Source organism: Mastigoproctus giganteus, chromosome 12 (genome assembly GCF_048544385.1).
Source record: "Mastigoproctus giganteus isolate SK-2022 chromosome 12, ASM4854438v1, whole genome shotgun sequence".
Taxonomy (NCBI): domain Eukaryota; kingdom Metazoa; phylum Arthropoda; class Arachnida; order Uropygi; family Thelyphonidae; genus Mastigoproctus; species Mastigoproctus giganteus.
In genome coordinates, this window is record NC_143586.1 from 166,569,177 (window position 1) to 166,587,330 (window position 18,154).

The following is an 18,154-nucleotide window of genomic DNA, read 5'->3' on the forward strand; positions in this document are numbered from 1 at the left end:
TGCTACCCATATGCAGTACTTTGCATTTGCCAATGTTAAACTTCAGTTGCCACTTCTCAGCCCATCTGCCTAACTTTTCTAGATCCTGTTGCAGTAGCATACTGTTTTTACAACCCTGCCAACCTTTGTATCATCTGCAAACTTCAACATTAAGCCTGATATACCTTAATCGATATCATTGATAAATACACAAAACAATAATGGGTGCCCTGTGACCTATGGCATTCAGAAATTCCTCCCTCCAAGTTTTTTGAAGGACTGGAATGCCTAAAGGATTATTTCAGTAGCACCTAAGTGTTCGGCACTTGTCATCAGATGGAAGTAAGATGAACTTTATCGTATTATAATATGAAACTTATTAATTAATCTTAATGAGCATAAAATGAACTTTACGCTTAATAAGATTTTCAATATTGTGCTTTATTTCTTTGATTTTTCATAGATGCGGTGTGATGTTCCTTTTATTATGTTCTTTTTTATGATTGTGTAAGAATAATTTTGTTTTCCTGTAAAACAGTGAACTATAAATTTATAATGCAGGTGTTAATGTATCCTACAGTACAATACTTATTCCTTCCTTATTGCAGGCTTATGTTATAATGAATGTAATATTTTTCATCTCAGAGAAGTGTTCTTTAAGTGTACATTATTAAAGAACTACAAATAATAAGAATAAAATTTATGGTATAAACAGTTCGGTCCTATTCGGCACTTTAATTGAGGAGGTTAGCAGCAACTAGAACAAAAAAAACATTTCTGTTGACACGCATGAGCAATTCTCATTGTTAAATGCACATGAAATATAACGATGTCATGTGACATCCCCCCGACACGCTGTGTTTATCTAACATGACCATGCGGTACCATACTTGATTTCCACATGTAACACATTTATTTAAATAAACTAAATGCAACAAGGCGTACTATTTTAAGAGTTTCAAGTTTCTGTATCTATATCATATTGGTGTAGATACACCATATACACCTCTTAAATAACAACTATGATCGTAGTGTGCACCACTTTTTCCTGGTTGTCATTTATAATTTTATAAACGACATATTGGTTTTTCAACACGCGAATCTTCTTCATATAATTTTATAAATGACAACCATGAAAAAGTGGTGCACTTCCTCTTCCTAGAGACATGTTTTTAAATTAATTAATCAATTGAAAATTACTTTCCTTTATGTAAATTTTACCCTAACCAATACGGATCTAGAGGTGAGTACTAAGATAATAAGCTTTGCTAAGAATCTTAAAAGTCTTGCTAGTATGTGCGAGTGACCAACCACAAGTTCCAGTCAATATCTGGAAAGTTAAAATCCCCCATTACAAGACATTCTGATTTACTGGCCCACTCTATTTCTCTGCACAACTATTCGTTGTAGTCATCAGAGTCATTAGGCCTATAACACACTCCTACTCTCATTTTCTCTTTCCAAGTGTTTATGTCACATCAAACAGATTCAACATTGCACTGTCCACCCATATCAACTGGATGCAGTTCCTTAGATTTTGTGTTTCTTAACTAACAGCATAAACCCTCATCCCTTCCTACCATATCTATCCTTCTCTACACATTTTACTCCCCAAATTACAATTCTGCACTTCTTATATCTGTGTGACACTATGTCTCTGATATCCCAACAATATCTGCCATTGATGCCTTGATCAGCACTTCAAATTCATCAAATTTATTTAGTACACTTCTAGCATTGGTGTACATGCAAGTATACATGCACCTGCTCTTACTGTTAGTTACCCTAACACAACCCATGTGCTTACTTGTTCCATGATGATTCCCAGCAGCTCTTGAAATTGCTAGCAACTTGCTCTCTAGGTTGCCATTCATTACAATAGAAGCTGTGCAAGAATCACTTTCACCTCTGCATGCGGCTACTGTTGATCTTTTAGTCTGTGAATCCCCCCCCCCAGGCTAGCAGTTTTCCAACCCACCTAACACTGCCTTGATAGCATCAGCAAATATTCTTGCACCCTTTCTATTTAAGTGTATTCCATCCCTGTAGAAGCAGTCTCTCCTGTTAGCAAGCATAGACCATGCTGAAAAAAATTCTACCCCTTGAGCCTTGCACAATCTTTCCAGGGCCGAATTGATCGACAGGGCTCTCATCATATACTCCCTCCTATCGTGTCTAGGTAGAATTGCAGACATTTTCAAATTTAACCCTAACTCACAATTTTTTTTCAGCATTGACCTGTACTTGTTAAGTAAATCTGTGGATCTCTTATCTTAAGCTCATTAGTGCTAACGTGTACAACAGAATCACATTTTATGCCCTTAAAATATGATATCTGCTCTACAACGTCATCAACTTTCGCCCTTGGCAGACATACCCTTGTCCTGTTCCACCTATTCTTTTTACATAATATATTCCCCGTCTATGTGACAATAGAGTCACCAACAATAACTACTTCCTGTGGGACCAGTGCATTCTGCCTTGGAGATTATTATTATTATTATTATTAGCCATATGGTGCAAGGAAGCCTGAGGCTTATGCTGCACCAGCCAAAAAAAATTTAAGTACCCTGAGAGAGAGAGAGAGAGAGAGAGAGAGAGAGGAGAAGAGGAGGGAATTACCGAAAGAGAGAAGAATGATGATATCCAGCCCAAGCCCTGGGTGTGCCAAGCCCATACTCACCAGATGTGAGTCCCTACTGTTGTGTTGCCTGATGCACAGGAGTGAGCTCTGCCATTGAGTTGGGCAGCTGGAAGCTTGATGGGCCCCTCATATTAATTTTTTTGAGGACATATACCCTACACCTCAAACTCTCAGATGCCCATCAGAACGCTAAGTTGGTGTCTAATTTCTTCACAGCCGCTGCACCTAGCGCGCGCGCGCGCGCACACACACACAAAGACATCCTCCTTGGCTAGATCATGTCCTGTTCTAGACAGGTCTGCAAACATTTCACATTTCGCAAATTTTTTTAGACTGTGATGCATAGGCAAATCGCCCACTTCAGTTCTTTCACGAGCCATGGCACTGCCACTACTCTATGCTCGCTGCTTTGCTGCTCTAGTTTGGATCATGATTCTGTTTAAGTATAATTTAATTAACAATGAAATTTAATAAGATTAATAAATTTTACTGGTTAATGGATAATACTATACAGGCAGTTCCCGCTTTACAAGTTTTTGCTTTGCGAGTTCCTGGGTTTAAGAGGTGTTTTTTTCAAGTATCAACAAAATCGAAAATATGAACATTAATTGCAAAAAATGAATGTTAAACATTCATAAATCCCACATTTCAAACCATGTGCGTAACTATACAATACAGTGCACCCCACTTTACAATATTAATCTGTTTTAGAGACACCATCGTATCGTGAATAACCGAATAACATGGGCGCCTCCGTAGCCAGGTGGGAAGGAGCAGCAGTGCATAGCACACGCTTCTTGATTAGACCGGGGTTCGAGCCCGTCACCACCAAATACGAAGAATGCGGAAAGGTCAGGGAATGACCACCGCATATCCCGGAGCAATATGGCCTTAGTTGCTAATGCTCCTAAAAACCAAAATAACAAACAAATAACATAACCGAATAACACATTATTTTTTAGTTATTTGTTTCAAGAAGTTGAAATTTTCACTGTATAACTAAGCTATTTTTCTCTCTAAAAGGTCATTTTTATAATGGAAATTGTATTAGTTACCAATTCAAATCAGTTAAAAAGCACTACACTTTCATCTTTATCATATGTTCCGTTATAAGAATCAATTTTGAACGCCTTTGTGATATTTTTCTAAAGCATGTTTCTGGAGGTCATGACCATAAAACAATAAAAACAATTTCCACTTTATTGGGCTTTTCTGTTAGTGCAAGAAATTATAAGCCGGTAGTAAACTCAATGTTATTGCATTTGCGAAAATACCGATAGCTGGAATGTGTGCGTTATTATGGTGAAATGTATTTCCCCTTCACTGCAATCTTCAATTATATAAAAAACAAATTTTCAGAATCTGCTCTTCATTCCTTTTTTTTTTTTTAAGCTTTGTAAACTTGTATCTCTGTGCGAATCATGTTAGTTGAAATCTCACTTGCACATGTCTTGTTAGTTAGTTGCAATTTGTGCGAGCCGCTAAAAAATGCATATTCATGCTATTGTGAAATTTATAAAGAAAAGAGAAGATTATCTTGGAAACAAATGCCCCTTGAAGCATTTCTGAAGAAGACGACTCCTTGTACACCAAACCAACAAAGAGTGATCAACGAGTGTGCATTTAGTCGATGCTGAAGAATAAACATTTGTAAGTCATAAATAATTTCTTTAAATTATAATTTGCTTGATTTTACAAGTTATATTTTCATTTCTTTGAATAAATCAATCATTGTTTAAACATAAACTAATTAGCTAACTAATTTCATTGTTGAGAACGTAACCCCTGTTTTTAACATTATGTCTATGGGTAATAAATTCCCACTTTACGAGCGCGTGCTAGGAATGAATTAACTTGTAAAGTTGGGAACTACCTGTACAGATTTCTAATATAGTGCTATGTATTTTGCTATTTAGTTTTACGTTAAACCTTATGCTATGAAGTTATGGATTTACGTTGCGCTATTCCATATCGTATAAAAATGGTAGGAAGCTACCAACGGTAAGATCTATGGACACAAAGTATTAACTCTCAGAATTGCTATCTAAATTCAAATAAACCAAGGAACTTGACTAGGACTATAAAACTACATATAGAAAATAATTTAGTATAACAATTAAGTTAATAAAATGACTAAATATATATAAAAACTTAGCCTTCGCTGGAGCTGCAAAAATCTTGGCCAATGGTAATAACCTCCTCAACAACTTTCATCTATTGGGCTTATTCAATAATTAACTCAATTTTTCAGCACATGTTGCTCATTTAAGTTTCTTTGGACTGTTTGTCTGAAGAAACGGGCATTCTAAAAGGAGGATTTTAGAATGTCCCAGTAGATTTTATCCCTATAAAATCTACTGGGACTTGGCACCTTTAAAGCATCTATACAGAGCTTTAACTCAGCTCCATTTAGACTATGGATCCACAAATGTGATTCCTCTAGGAAACGTTCTAAACTCTAATTACTATTTAACACAACTAGACTAGCTCTGGTATCATTTAGAACTTTTCCAGTGTATAGCTTTTATATTGAAGCAAATGAACCTTAATTTTATGCACAAAAATTTGAATTCTTCAGTCTTATCTTGGTTGGGTGTATCTGTTTGACCCTGAATTCATCTTTACCACAGTAAACCAAATAAATTTTCCTGCAGGACTCAGAATAGCTGCGCTCATGGACATTTGAAATGTTGATATTCAATGCATTTTTTGAGATGCTGCTAAACCCCCTCTATCCTTGCACTCTGTGCTCACCTACTTGCAATGATTTCTTAAAACAATGGATGAAATGTGAAACCACAATATCCAGCAGTTGGGTATTGTAATTGTAATATTGAAATTTGTAATTGCACATTTTGCAGCTTCCATAACTGTATCCTTGAGCAGTCAGTAGAAATGCAAAGTTTCCTTGCATTTTCCAGGGCATATTCTGCAGTTGTTTCCTTCTACTTTCTTGTTGGCCATATCACCACCAGCAGAATGTATAATTACATGTATAATTATCACCATCAGCAGAATGTATAATTATAACTACAGAATTACATGCCATAAAATTAGCCTCAGACAGCATATCAAATAGCTAATTTATCCAAGCTGGAAATATACTCTGACTACCAACTCTTTAAGTCGTGTTCTGAACCATATCTGATCTAAGATATATTATTTCCAGAGGTGGTTTAGAATGAATTTGAGGATTGTGCAGTCACACATCCTGACATTATACTTCTGCAGTGTTTTTTTTTTGTCCACAATATCTATTATGGACAACTAGCTTCAGACAAGTCAGGCAAGTGATTTTAGCCAGATATTATGTCTAGTTACAATCAGTGTACCTTATTTCCAACTCATTTAGCAATATTAACCATTCCTTTTAGACTGTTGCCAGCATTCTTATATCCAAAAAGCTACCTCTATGTCTCTGTTAATTCTGCAGGAGCCTTTAAATGTCTTGCACATAATCGGAAATGAAGGAAATCTTGATGAAACTGTCCCAGTATTTGAAATGCCCACAAATATAAAATCATCTATAGCCATCGAATTTAAACAAAAATTTTGTTTAAAAATGTCATGGGTAGGCACAATTTGTCCCAGTGCCCGTTGTGCCAAAAAAATGCTCAAAACAACAACAGCTTATAATTTCAGTGGCAGATGCCTTGTTGCAAGATTTTGAATAACAATAAAGTATTACTGTTGAAATACCTTAAGAATCCATCACAGTCCAGTTTGGTTGGATTGAATACTATGAGGGTTGTTCAGTAAAGTATGATCATAATTTTTCATGAACTACTGTACTGCCTGCTATTTCTAGCTGAGCTGCAGAATTTAAGACTAAATCAAGCTGCATCACATAGCAACTGTGCAGTTGACTTGTGCACATGGTGTGACCTCAGCAGTGGGTCAAGTCTATGCCTGTTCAGTTTTGTATATGTAACAACGAACGTGACACACGAGGAACAGTATGCTGCTCTCAGATTTTGTCTCCATCTCAAGAAAACATCAACTGAAGCATATGAAATGTTAAAAGAGGTTTACAGTGAATCTACACTTCCATATATTACAAAGTTTGCAGGTGGTTTAGAATGTTTAAAGGTGGACTTGATTCAATCACAAAAATTGGCAGTCTTGGAGCTCCAATCGCTGCTATCACCACAGAAACCATAAGTGCTGCTTCTGTAATTGTGAGAGAAAATCATCATATAACAGTAAGGCAACTGGCAGAGATGTTGAAATTATCAGTAGGAAGCATTTGCAGTATTCTCCGTGCCATTTGCATATGACACATGTTTGTGCACCCTGGATTCCAAGACTACTCCCAATGATTAAGAGCACGTTAGCATGGAGGGTTTTTCAGGAGCTGCAATGGATAGTTACTGAAGATGGTGAGGTTTGTACAAAGTGATAATAGTTGATAAGACATGGCTTCATCATTTTGACCCAAACATTGCCAACATAAAAAAAAGCAAAAGTTGTCTTCTGTAGGAAAGGTTATGGTCATCTCTTTTTTTGACATTCAAGGAATGGTTTACTAGCATGTTGTGCCATGTCATACAGTTATTACGGGACCTTGCTACAGAACTGTACTGCATACTTTGTGGGATCACATTTGTCACAAATGATCACAACTGCATACAGGTGGGTGGATGCTGCATCACAACAATGTAAGACCTCACATTGCCCATACTGTCATCAAGTACTTAGCCAGCATTGACATCAAATGTATTCCTCATCTGCCCTACAGCCCTCTGACCTTGCACCCTGCAATTTTTTTTATATCGAAAGTTAAAGAAGGAGCTGCGAGGAAAATGTTTCCAGTCATCAGATGAAGTTGTAAAGACATCAGAGGTGATTCTCAAATACATTTCAAAAAATTACTTCCAACATGTTTTTGAAGAATGGCAGAAATATTGGAGTAAGATCATTTCATAAAATGGGGACTACTTTGTAAAGGACAATCAAAATATGGATGATTAATAAAGGTATATTGTTAAAAAAAAAAAAATTATGATCATTCTTTATTGAACAGCCATCATATAATGCATAGTTTCAGTAGCAGTTGCCAACTTGTTTCTAGATGATGGATAAAAATAAAAATGGATAATCTAGGATTCCTCGCCTTACATGTTATAAATTTGGTTTGAATTGGAATGTAAACACATGAGTAAACACATTTTGAGTTGGATAACAGACATAATCTTTCCATCATCTTGTTTCAAGAGTGTAGATATTTAATTTGGAATAAAACAATAAAGTTGCTGCTAGGTATGGTAGTACAAGTATTAGGAGCAATAATACTCATCATAGCGACATGGCCAGGAGTTTTAAGGCAGAAAATTATACATGCGATTAAAATTGGAAAAGTAAAAGTTACAAAGGAAATTATAAGTTACACAAAATTAAAAAGCATATAAAAATGAAATTATAAAAAGTAGGAAAATATAAAGAGGAATAAAAAAGAAACATCGTAGCACAAATCAAGAACAATTAAAAGCAATTGGCAGAGAAGTTGAATCAAAATCAAACCTTGGAGAGGTGGATGGCTGGTGTCAATGTTTAGTAATCTGTCACTGTTTCAGCCACAAGATTTGGGAATTTAATCCAAATCAACAGATGCTATCCACTCTAGGAGACTGCAATAGTATTTGTAATCTGAAGCCATTTTCTGCAGGTTAATTCCAAGATGGAGCAGTGCCTGAATTTTAGGAAGTGCCTGGGCAGGTAGGAAACAATTACAAAGTTTCAGACTGTTGTATTTGAGGATTAATATGGGGTCAGACCTCAAGGATGGCAGAGATTTGTGCCACTGATAGAAATATCCCAGATGTTCAGGGCATTTATCACTCCTGTATATATAGTAAGGATATACCCAGCTCCTTGACATAACGTGGCCTTGACAATGCCCCTGCATATGCACTACTCAGATTCTGTCTAGTCACTGTCTGGCAGAGAAGGGGCAGTGAGATTATACACTAGCTGATCTGGATGACTCTAAAGAGTTACTAATAGGTTCAGTCTGATGGACTATCTATTGGCCGGTCTGCGAACACCGTTTTAGAGTTGTATCCTCGAAATGTAAGGAAGATTGGATCTTGCCATGATCCAATCTTCCTCATGATCCAATTTAAATAGGCCTCTGGGTTTGGGAATATTCATATTCATAATAGCTGCACATATTCATAATAACTGCACAATCATACACCAACCGTTATTAAAAATATAAATAGTGTTATGCTATATTAAAATAATGATGTAGATAAATGAAATAAATAGAATGATAAAATTCCACCTGATAAAACTGATAAAAAGGTAACTGTCTGTACAATAAAATATGAAATTTTAAACTGCAAAGAATTATTTACAATAAAACAATGTAGATAAAACACAGGATGATAAAAGCGCTAAAACACCGTAGCTTTCAGAGGCATCCGCCTCCTTTTTCAATAGTGAGGTTTATCGTACGGCACATCCTTAAATATCAGCAGACTCACGGTTCTCAGCACATGGTTCTACAGGAGCATTGGCAGTATTCTCCTCATGTCCACTGGAACCGGAAATGGCTCGGGAGCATGCCAGGCGGTTCCGCTCATCCCATCCAAGAACCACCGCCTTGAAGAGGGGATGAATGCAGATTCCAGTCTCTATTACTATTATTATTATTATTATTACTAGCCATATAATGCAAGGAAGCCTGAGGCTTATGCTGCACCAGATAAAAAAAAATTTCCGAGTTACCCTGAGAGAGAGAGAGTCAGAAGTTAGAAGGTAATCATCAAGAAAGAGAAGAATGATGATATCCAGCTCAGGACCCTGGGTGTGCCAGGCCCATACTCACCAGGTGTTGAGCCCCTGGGATAGATAAAAAAAAAACTTCCATTTCACCCCTCTGTTCGAAATACCTGTCCAGCTGAGCCTTAAATTTATTTAGGCTATCAACTTCCACAACAAGGGATGGAAGTCTGTTCCACCAACCAACTACCCGCTAGCTAAAGGGAAATTTCCACACATCTATCCTACATCTGTCTTTCCTCAATTTGAATTTATGCCCTCTCAGGTGATTATTCTGAGCAACAGGAAGAATCCCATCGGCATTGAGCATGCTCAAACGATTCAAGGCTTTATGCACCTCGATCAGATCACCTCGCCGGTGCCTAGTCTCCAGACACTGTAATTTGCAAAATTTAAGCCTTTCTTCGTAAGACCAACCCTTTGTTCCATTCACTAATCTTGTTGCCCTTCTCTGTACTCATACCAGCAGCTCTACATCCTTCTTGAAATGAGGCCTCCAGACCTGTATACAGTACTCAAGGTGTGGCCTGACCATTGCCTTATACAAAGGAATAATCACCTCCTTATCCCTGCTAGAAACATTCCTGTATATCATTGACAAGAGCTACTCTTGTAGCCCTTCTGCACTGCTCAGAAAACTTCATATCTGCCTGCACAATTACCCCCAGGTCCTTTTCATTCTCTAGCACTGTCAGTGTGGTACCACAGAGTTGATACATTACTCTGGGATTACTGCTTCCCATATGTAGTATTTTACATTTGTCAATGTTAAACTTCATTTGACACCTCTCAGCCCATCTGCTCAACTTTTCTAGATCCTGTTGCAGCAGTGTACTATCATTAGTGTCATTAACAACCCTGCCAACCTTCATATCGTCTGCAAATGGACATTAAGCCTGATATACCATCATCAATATCATTTATAAATACAGAAAACAACAATGGACCCAACACTGAACCCTGAGGGACTCCACTAATAACATCAGTTCATGAAGAGCAGTGTCCATTGGTTACCACTCTCTGTCTTCTCCCATTCAACCATCCCTTTATCCATAGCAGCAATTTGCCTCCAATGCCACACTGCTCCAATTTGTGCAGCAGTATCAAAGGCTTTTCTAAGATTGAAATATATGATATCAAAGTTATTCTTTGCATCCAGTTCCTTTGTGACTACATCATAGTATCCAATTAAATTAGTCAGACAAGACTTCCCCTTAACAAAGCCATGCTGTGTCCGAGCTATAACTGGAGTCTTGTCTAGATGATCCTGCAATGCTTCTTTAACCAGTGCCTCCATTAATTTCCTTGGAACAGAAGTTAAACTAACAGGTCTGTAATTACCTGTGTCTGCCTTTGATCCTCCTTTGTGGATTGGGATCACATTTGCACATCTCCAGTCCATGGGTACCTCCCCTGAGTCCAGGCAAGCTCTCATAATTATGGTTAAGGGTTTACTTACTTCCTTTGCCACCTCCTTTAATATAACTGGATAGATTCCATCCACCCCACCTGCCTTTCTTGTGTTTATCTTCAAAAATTTCTCCTCCACTTTACTCTCAGTTATTACAAGATTATTTAGCTTACTGCCAAAGTAGAATACACCTCTGGAATTCCCCTCCCTGAATAACTCCTCATGTGTGAATGTTGATGCAAAATATTCATTTAATTTGTTAGCTACCTGAGCAGGATCATCAACAGTTGAACCATCGATATCAACTGGACCGATCTGATTCATCCCCTTCCTTCTAGAGTTTACATAAGTAAAGAACTCTTTGCTGTTTTTCTTTGCATCCTTTGCCAAAGATTTCTTGTAATCTGCCTTCGCCTGCCTAACCTCCTCTGTAACTTGGTTAAAGACCAACTTATATCTATCATAGGCTTCTGTGTCACATGTTAATTTATAAGAGTTGCTGACGAGGCTACTAGAGACGGTCGTTTTCAAAGCCGCTAAGTGGATTTTTGTTAATTATTGATTTGAAATTATTGTTTTTCTAAAACTTTTGATTTAAATTTAGTAGTATAACATTATTTTGTGATTTTCTGATTAATTTGGTGTATTTATTCTTTACTCGGCCTTGTAATTGCATAAAAGTATCGGTAAAGGTTTCCACCTGTTTCAACTCCGCTAACCGTTCGTAATTTTCCCGCCTTTGTGATACGATATACCGTACTAGATAGCGTTAGTTGAACTTCGTTAGCAGTTAAATTGTACGTTTAAATAAATACATATAACGACTTAGATTACAAACGTAATATAATTAATTTTATTTAACATAATTAATTATACATATAACCACTTAGGTTACGTAACATAAATAATTAGTAAAAACAAATAATTAATACATAACTTGATACGAAAGTTATATAAAGGGATTTCGCAGATAACACTCGTTACTGAAACGTAAATATTTCGTAGATAACACTCGTTACTGAAACGTAAATATTCCGTAGATAACACTCGTTACTGAAACATAAATATAGCGTTATAACTGTGTTTGGATACAAGTTTAGGATTTAATTTTGTACAGAAATTGAAATTTTATTGAAAGTAAATCTAAATCATGACTCAAACCAGAGCAGCAAAGCAAAGGGCTCAAGCTAATGGGAATGCTGTGGCCCAGGGGAGAACTGAGGGGGGCAGTTGTCCTCTGAATCACAGCCTTGTAAGATGCACTATTTGCTTGATGTTTGCGGAGCAGTCAAGTATGGGACATGATACTGCCATGGGGGATGTCTGTGTGTGTGTGCGATGCAAGGAGTGTAAGGAGATAAGGCGACAACTCAGCGTTGTTATGGGCCTATATGAGAGCTTGAAGGATAGGGTGGATGCCCTCGAAGGATTACAAGTGAGGGGCCCATCAAGCTCTCAGCTGCCCACACCAATGCCAGAGCTTGCACTTGGTCATCGCGGAACACAGCGGCAACCCCCAAGGCAGAATGCGCTGGTCCCAAAGGAACTAGTAGTTGTTGGTGACTCTATTGTCAGGGAAACGGGAAACATGCTTTGTAAAAAGGATAGGTGGAATAGGACCAGGGTATGTCTGCCAGGGGCAAAAGTTGATGACGTTGTAGAGCGGATATCATCTTTTAAGGGCACAAAAGGTGATATAGTTGTACACGTTGGCACTAATGACATTAAGAGTAGGAGACCGGCGGAATTACTTGACAAGTACAGGTCACTGATGAAAAAAAGCCGTGAATTAGGGTTGAAATTGAAAGTGTCTGCAATTCTGCCCAGACACGATAGGAGGGAGTATATGATGAGAGCCCTGTCAATCAATTCGGCCCTGGAAAGATTGTGCAGGGCTCAAGGGGTAGAATTTTTTTCAGCCTGGTCTGTACTTGTTAACAGGAGAGACTGCTTCTACAGGGATGGGATACACTTAAATAGAAAGGGTGCAAGAATGTTTGCTGATGCTATCGAGGCAATGTTAGGTGGGTCGGAAAACTGCTAGATTGGGGGGATACAAGGACTAATAGATTAACAGTAGCCACTGGCAGAGGTGAAAGTGATTCTTGCACTGCTTCTATTGGAATGAGCCGCAGCCTGGAAAATAAGATGCAGGATATTTCAGAGACTGCTGGGAATCATTGGGGTACAAGTAAACACATGGGTTGTGTTAGGGTAGCTAAGAAAAAGAACAGGTGCATGTATACTTGTGTGTACACCAATGCTAGGAGTTTAGTAAATAAATTTGATGAATTTGAGGTATTGCTCAAAACATCAAAGGCAGATATTGTGGGGATTTCAGAGACGTGGTGTCACACAGATATAAGAAATGCAGAACTGGAATTTGGGGAGTACAATGTGTACAGAAAGGATAGACAGGATAGGAAGGGAGGAGGGGTTATGCTATTAATTAAGAAACACATAAAATCCAAGGAAGTGAAGCCAGTCGACATCGCTGGACAGTGCAGTGTCGAGTCAGTTTGGTGTGACATAAGCATTGGGAGATCAAAATTGAGAGTAGGAGTGTGCTATAGGCCTAATGACTCTGATGAGTATAATAAGAAACTGTTCGGAGAAATAGAGTGGGCCAGTAAATCAGAGAGTCTTATAATGGGGGATTTTAATTTCCCAGATATTGACTGGAATTTGGGGGCTGGTCACTCACACAGTAGCAAGGCTTTTGTGGATTTATTGGATGATTGTTTTCTACATCAGCATGTTCGGGAGGCAACTAGAGGGAGTAATACTCTTGATTTGATTATCAGTAGTGATTCTTCATGCATTCAGAATCTGCAGATAAATGAACCACTTGGTGGCAGTGATCACAGTGTGCTGAAGTGGGAGTTACTCAAAGAGGTAACTACCATTAGGGGTAAAGGGAAGGGGTATTGCTTTCGTAAAGGCGACTACAATGGACTGAGACAGTATTTAAATTCTATACAGTGGGATCAACTGATGATATTGCCAACAGCAAATTCAAAATGGGAAGCATTCAAAGAACTTATCGTGGAAGCTACTAGGCTTTACATACCAACTAAGAAATATTGTTCAAGGTTTAGGCCTAAATGGTTGTCAGATGAACTAATGAGGCATATGGCAGAGAAGAAAAATGCATGGGATACATACAAATTAACACGTGACACGGATGCCTATGATAGATACAAGTTGATCTGTAACCAAGTTACAAAGGAGGTTAGGCAGGCGAAGGCAGATTACGAGAGATCCTTGGCAAGGGATGCGAAGAAAAACAGCAAAGAGTTCTTTACTTATGTAAACTCTAGAAGGAAGGGGATGAATCAGATTGGTCCACTTGAGATCGATGGGTCAACTGTTGATGACCCTGCTCGGGTAGCTAACAAACTAAATGAATATTTTGCATCGACATTCACACATGAGGAGTTATTCAGCGAGGGGAATGCCAGAGGTGTATTCAACTCTAGCAGTCAGCTAGAGAATCTTGTAATAACTGAGAGCAAAGTGGAGGAGAAATTGTTGAAGATAAACACAAGAAAGGCACCTGGGGTGGATGGGATCTATCCAGTTATATTAAAGGAGGCAGCAAAGGAGGTAAGCAAACCCTTAGCCATAATTATGAGAGCTTCCTTGGACTCAGGGGAGGTACCCATTGACTGGAGATGTGCAAATGTGACCCCAATTCACAAAGGGGGATCAAAGGCTGACACAAGTAATTATAGACCTGTGAGTTTAACTTCTGTTCCCGGAAAATTAATGGAGGCACTGGTGAAAGAAGCACTGCAGGATCATCTAGACAAGACTTCAGTTATAGCTAGGACACAGCATGGTTTTGTTAAGGGGAAGTCTTGCCTGACCAATTTGATTGGATACTATGATGCAGTCACAAAAGAACTGGATGCAGGGAATAACTTTGATATTATATACTTGGATCTTAGAAAGGCTTTTGATACTGTTGCACATGGAAGACTGCTGCACAAATTGGAGCAGTGTGGCATTGGAGGCAAGTTGCTGCTATGGATAAAGGGGTGGTTGAGGGGGAGAAGACAGAGAGTGGTAATCAATGGACACTGCTCATCGTGGACTAATGTTATTAGTGGAGTCCCTCAGGGTTCAGTATTGGGGCCTTTATTGTTTTCTGTATTTATAAATGATATTGATGATGGTATATCAGGCTTAATGTCCAAGTTTGCAGACGATACAAAGGTTGGCAGGGTTGTCAAGGACACTACTGACACTATGCTGCTGCAACAGGATTTGGAAAGGTTGAGCAGATGGGCTTCGAGGTGGCAAATGAAGTTTAACATTGACAAATGTAAAGTACTACATATGGGAAACAGCAACCCCAGAGCAACGTATCAACTCTGTGGTACTACACTGACAGTGGTAGAGAATGAAAGGGACCTGGGGGTGGTGGTGCAGGCAGATATGAAGTTCTCTGAGCAGTGCAGACGAGCTGCAAGAGTAGCTCATGGTGTATTGTCAATGATATATAGAAATTTTTCTAGCAGGGATAAGGAGGTGATTATTCCCTTGTATAAGGCAATGGTCAGGCCACACCTAGAGTACTGTATACAGGCCTGGAGGCCTCATTTCAGGAAGGATGTAGAGCTGCTGGAACGAGTACAGAGAAGGGCAACTAGATTGGTGAATGGGACAAAGGGGTTCTCTTACGAAGAAAGGCTTAAGTTTTGCAAATTACAGTGTCTGGAAACTAGGCACCAGCGGGGTGATCTGATAGAGGTGTACAAAGCCTTGAATGGTTTGAGCATGCTCAATGCTGATGGGATTCTTCCTCTAGCTCAGAAAAATCACCTGAGAGGGCATAAATTCAAATTGAGGAAAGACAGATGTAGGATAGATGTGCGGAAATTTGCCTTTAGCCAGCGGGTGGTTGGTGGGTGGAACAGACTTCCATCCCTTGTCGTGGAAGTTGATAGCCTAAATAAGTTTAAGGCTCAGCTGGACAGGTATTTCGAACGAACAGAGGGGTGAAGTGGAAGTGGTTATTTTTATTTATTTATGTTACTTTTTTTTTTTTTTTTTTTTTTTTGGCTGATGCTGCATAAGCTTGCTTTCTTGCATCAAATGCCTCTACTAATGCTAATGCTAATGCTAATGTATCCCATTCATTTTTCTTCTCTGTCACATGTCTAATTAGTTCATCTGACATATATTTAGGCCTAAATCTTGAACAATATTTCTTTGTTGGTATGAAAAGCCTAGTAGCTTCCAAGATTAATTCTTTGAATGCTTCCAATTTTGAATTTGCTGTTGGTATCATCATCAGTTGGTTCCACCGTATAGAATTTAAATACTGTCTCACACACTGTGATCACTACCACCTAGTGGTTCCTTTATCTGCAGATTCTTGGTGCATGAAGAATCACTACTGATAATCAGATCAATAGTGTTACTCCCTCTAGTTGTCTCCCAAACATGCTGTAGAAGGGCGCCTCCGTAGCCAGGTGGGAAGGAGCAGCAGTGCGTAGCACACGCTTCTTGATTAGACCGGGGTTCGAGCCCGTCACCACCAAATACGGAGGATGCGGAAAGGTCAGGGAATGATCACCGCATATCCCGGAGCAATATGGCCTTAGTTGCTAATGCTCCTAAAAACCAACAACAACAACATGCTGTAGAAAACAATCATCCAATAAATCCACAAAAGCCTTGCTGGTGTGTGAGTGATCAACCCACAAATTCCTAGTTCCTTTGGGACCAGCGCTTTCTGCCTTGGTGGTTGCACCCAGCTTCACATGGTTTGATAATCAGAATTGTGTGTAAGTTTATGGCAATTACCTTATTTAATCTGTGATGCTGCTGTGAATTACACACGTAAATGCTGAGCTATTGATCAAGCCAGAATGTTATGAAAGTTGCACATTTAAATATAATGTCAATAAACATGAAGGGTATAGCTTTATTCTGTATGTAGCAAACTAAATTTTTTACCTAGTTCATCAATCTCAGATGGTGGAGCACACTGCTATGAGTTGCATTAATATTGCACCATTCTAAATAAAATGCACTGCTCCAGTGAAGAAGCATATTGCTGTTTTATTTAAAGTGTGTGTCGCTACCCAGATCTGAGTCTCAGTCCTTTTTGGGATCTTATCAGTGGGTAAGGTACGTACAGTGAAAACATGAACAACCCAGTAAAGAGTATCCACAGAATATGTGAGATCCAAGAAGGTGCAACAAACAAAATGAAGTCATATGGGTTTGTAGTAAAAGCCTTGTGCTTCAAGAGCTTCATATGCTTCATGTATAATTTCATGCATTGAATATGATGGGTATAGCCCTTCTGTACATATTGTTGTGCTAGATTTGCTGCTTAGATTGCCTCCACACTGAGATCAACAACTGGACAAACTTTTGGAGTGAATGGATGGGTGAAATGAGAAAGTTTTTTTTTTTGGGTGATGCTGTATAAGCTTGCTTTCTTGCATCATACAAGGGGGGGGGTATCAAAAAGTTCATACCCTGACCTAGATAAAACATCAGTAGGAATATGCCATTTTTAATACAGGTTGTCTACATATTCAATAACTAACATGTGAAATTTCATTCCCATAGGTGATCATACACCAGAGGTGGAGCCTGGAATCTGAGGAAGGGCACTATGGTTGACAAAGTGGAGTATCAAGCAGTGATCAAGTTCCTGTATTTGCATGGCAAGAAAGTTCAGGAAATTAACAAAGAAATGAAAGCTGTGTGTATGGGCAGAATTGTCCATCCTATGACACTGTAAAAAAGTGGAAATGGAAGTTCCAATGCAGTCATAAGAGTGTGTTTGACGAGCCAAGAGAAGGAAGGCCATCAACATCCACAGACAGTGAGATGGTTGCAAAGGTTGGGCAGTGGATGCTGAGTGACAGACGTGTGACAATTCACTTCATCGAAAATTCAGTGGGAATTAGTTATGGGTCTGCGCACAGCATTTTTCATGACCATCTTGCACATGTCTAAGGTCTCTGCACGATAGGTTCCAAGATTGCTGACACCTTTGCAGAAGCAATGTCGAATGCAATGTTCTCGCCAACTGTTGGAGTTGTGTAATGCGGATTTTAAGAACTTTTTTGATTGGTTGGTGACAAATGACAAATGCTGGGTGTACCAGTATGATCCGGAGACTAAAGACATGTCAAAGCAGTGGAAGCACACCTCCCCACCTCCCAAAAAGGCAAAGACCACTCCATCTACAAAGAAGGTGTTGTCATCCATATTTTGAGACAGAAAAGAGGTTATCCTGACAGATTATCTATCTCGTGGATTCACACTTACTGGAGAATACTACAGAAATATTTTGAAAAAGTTACGTG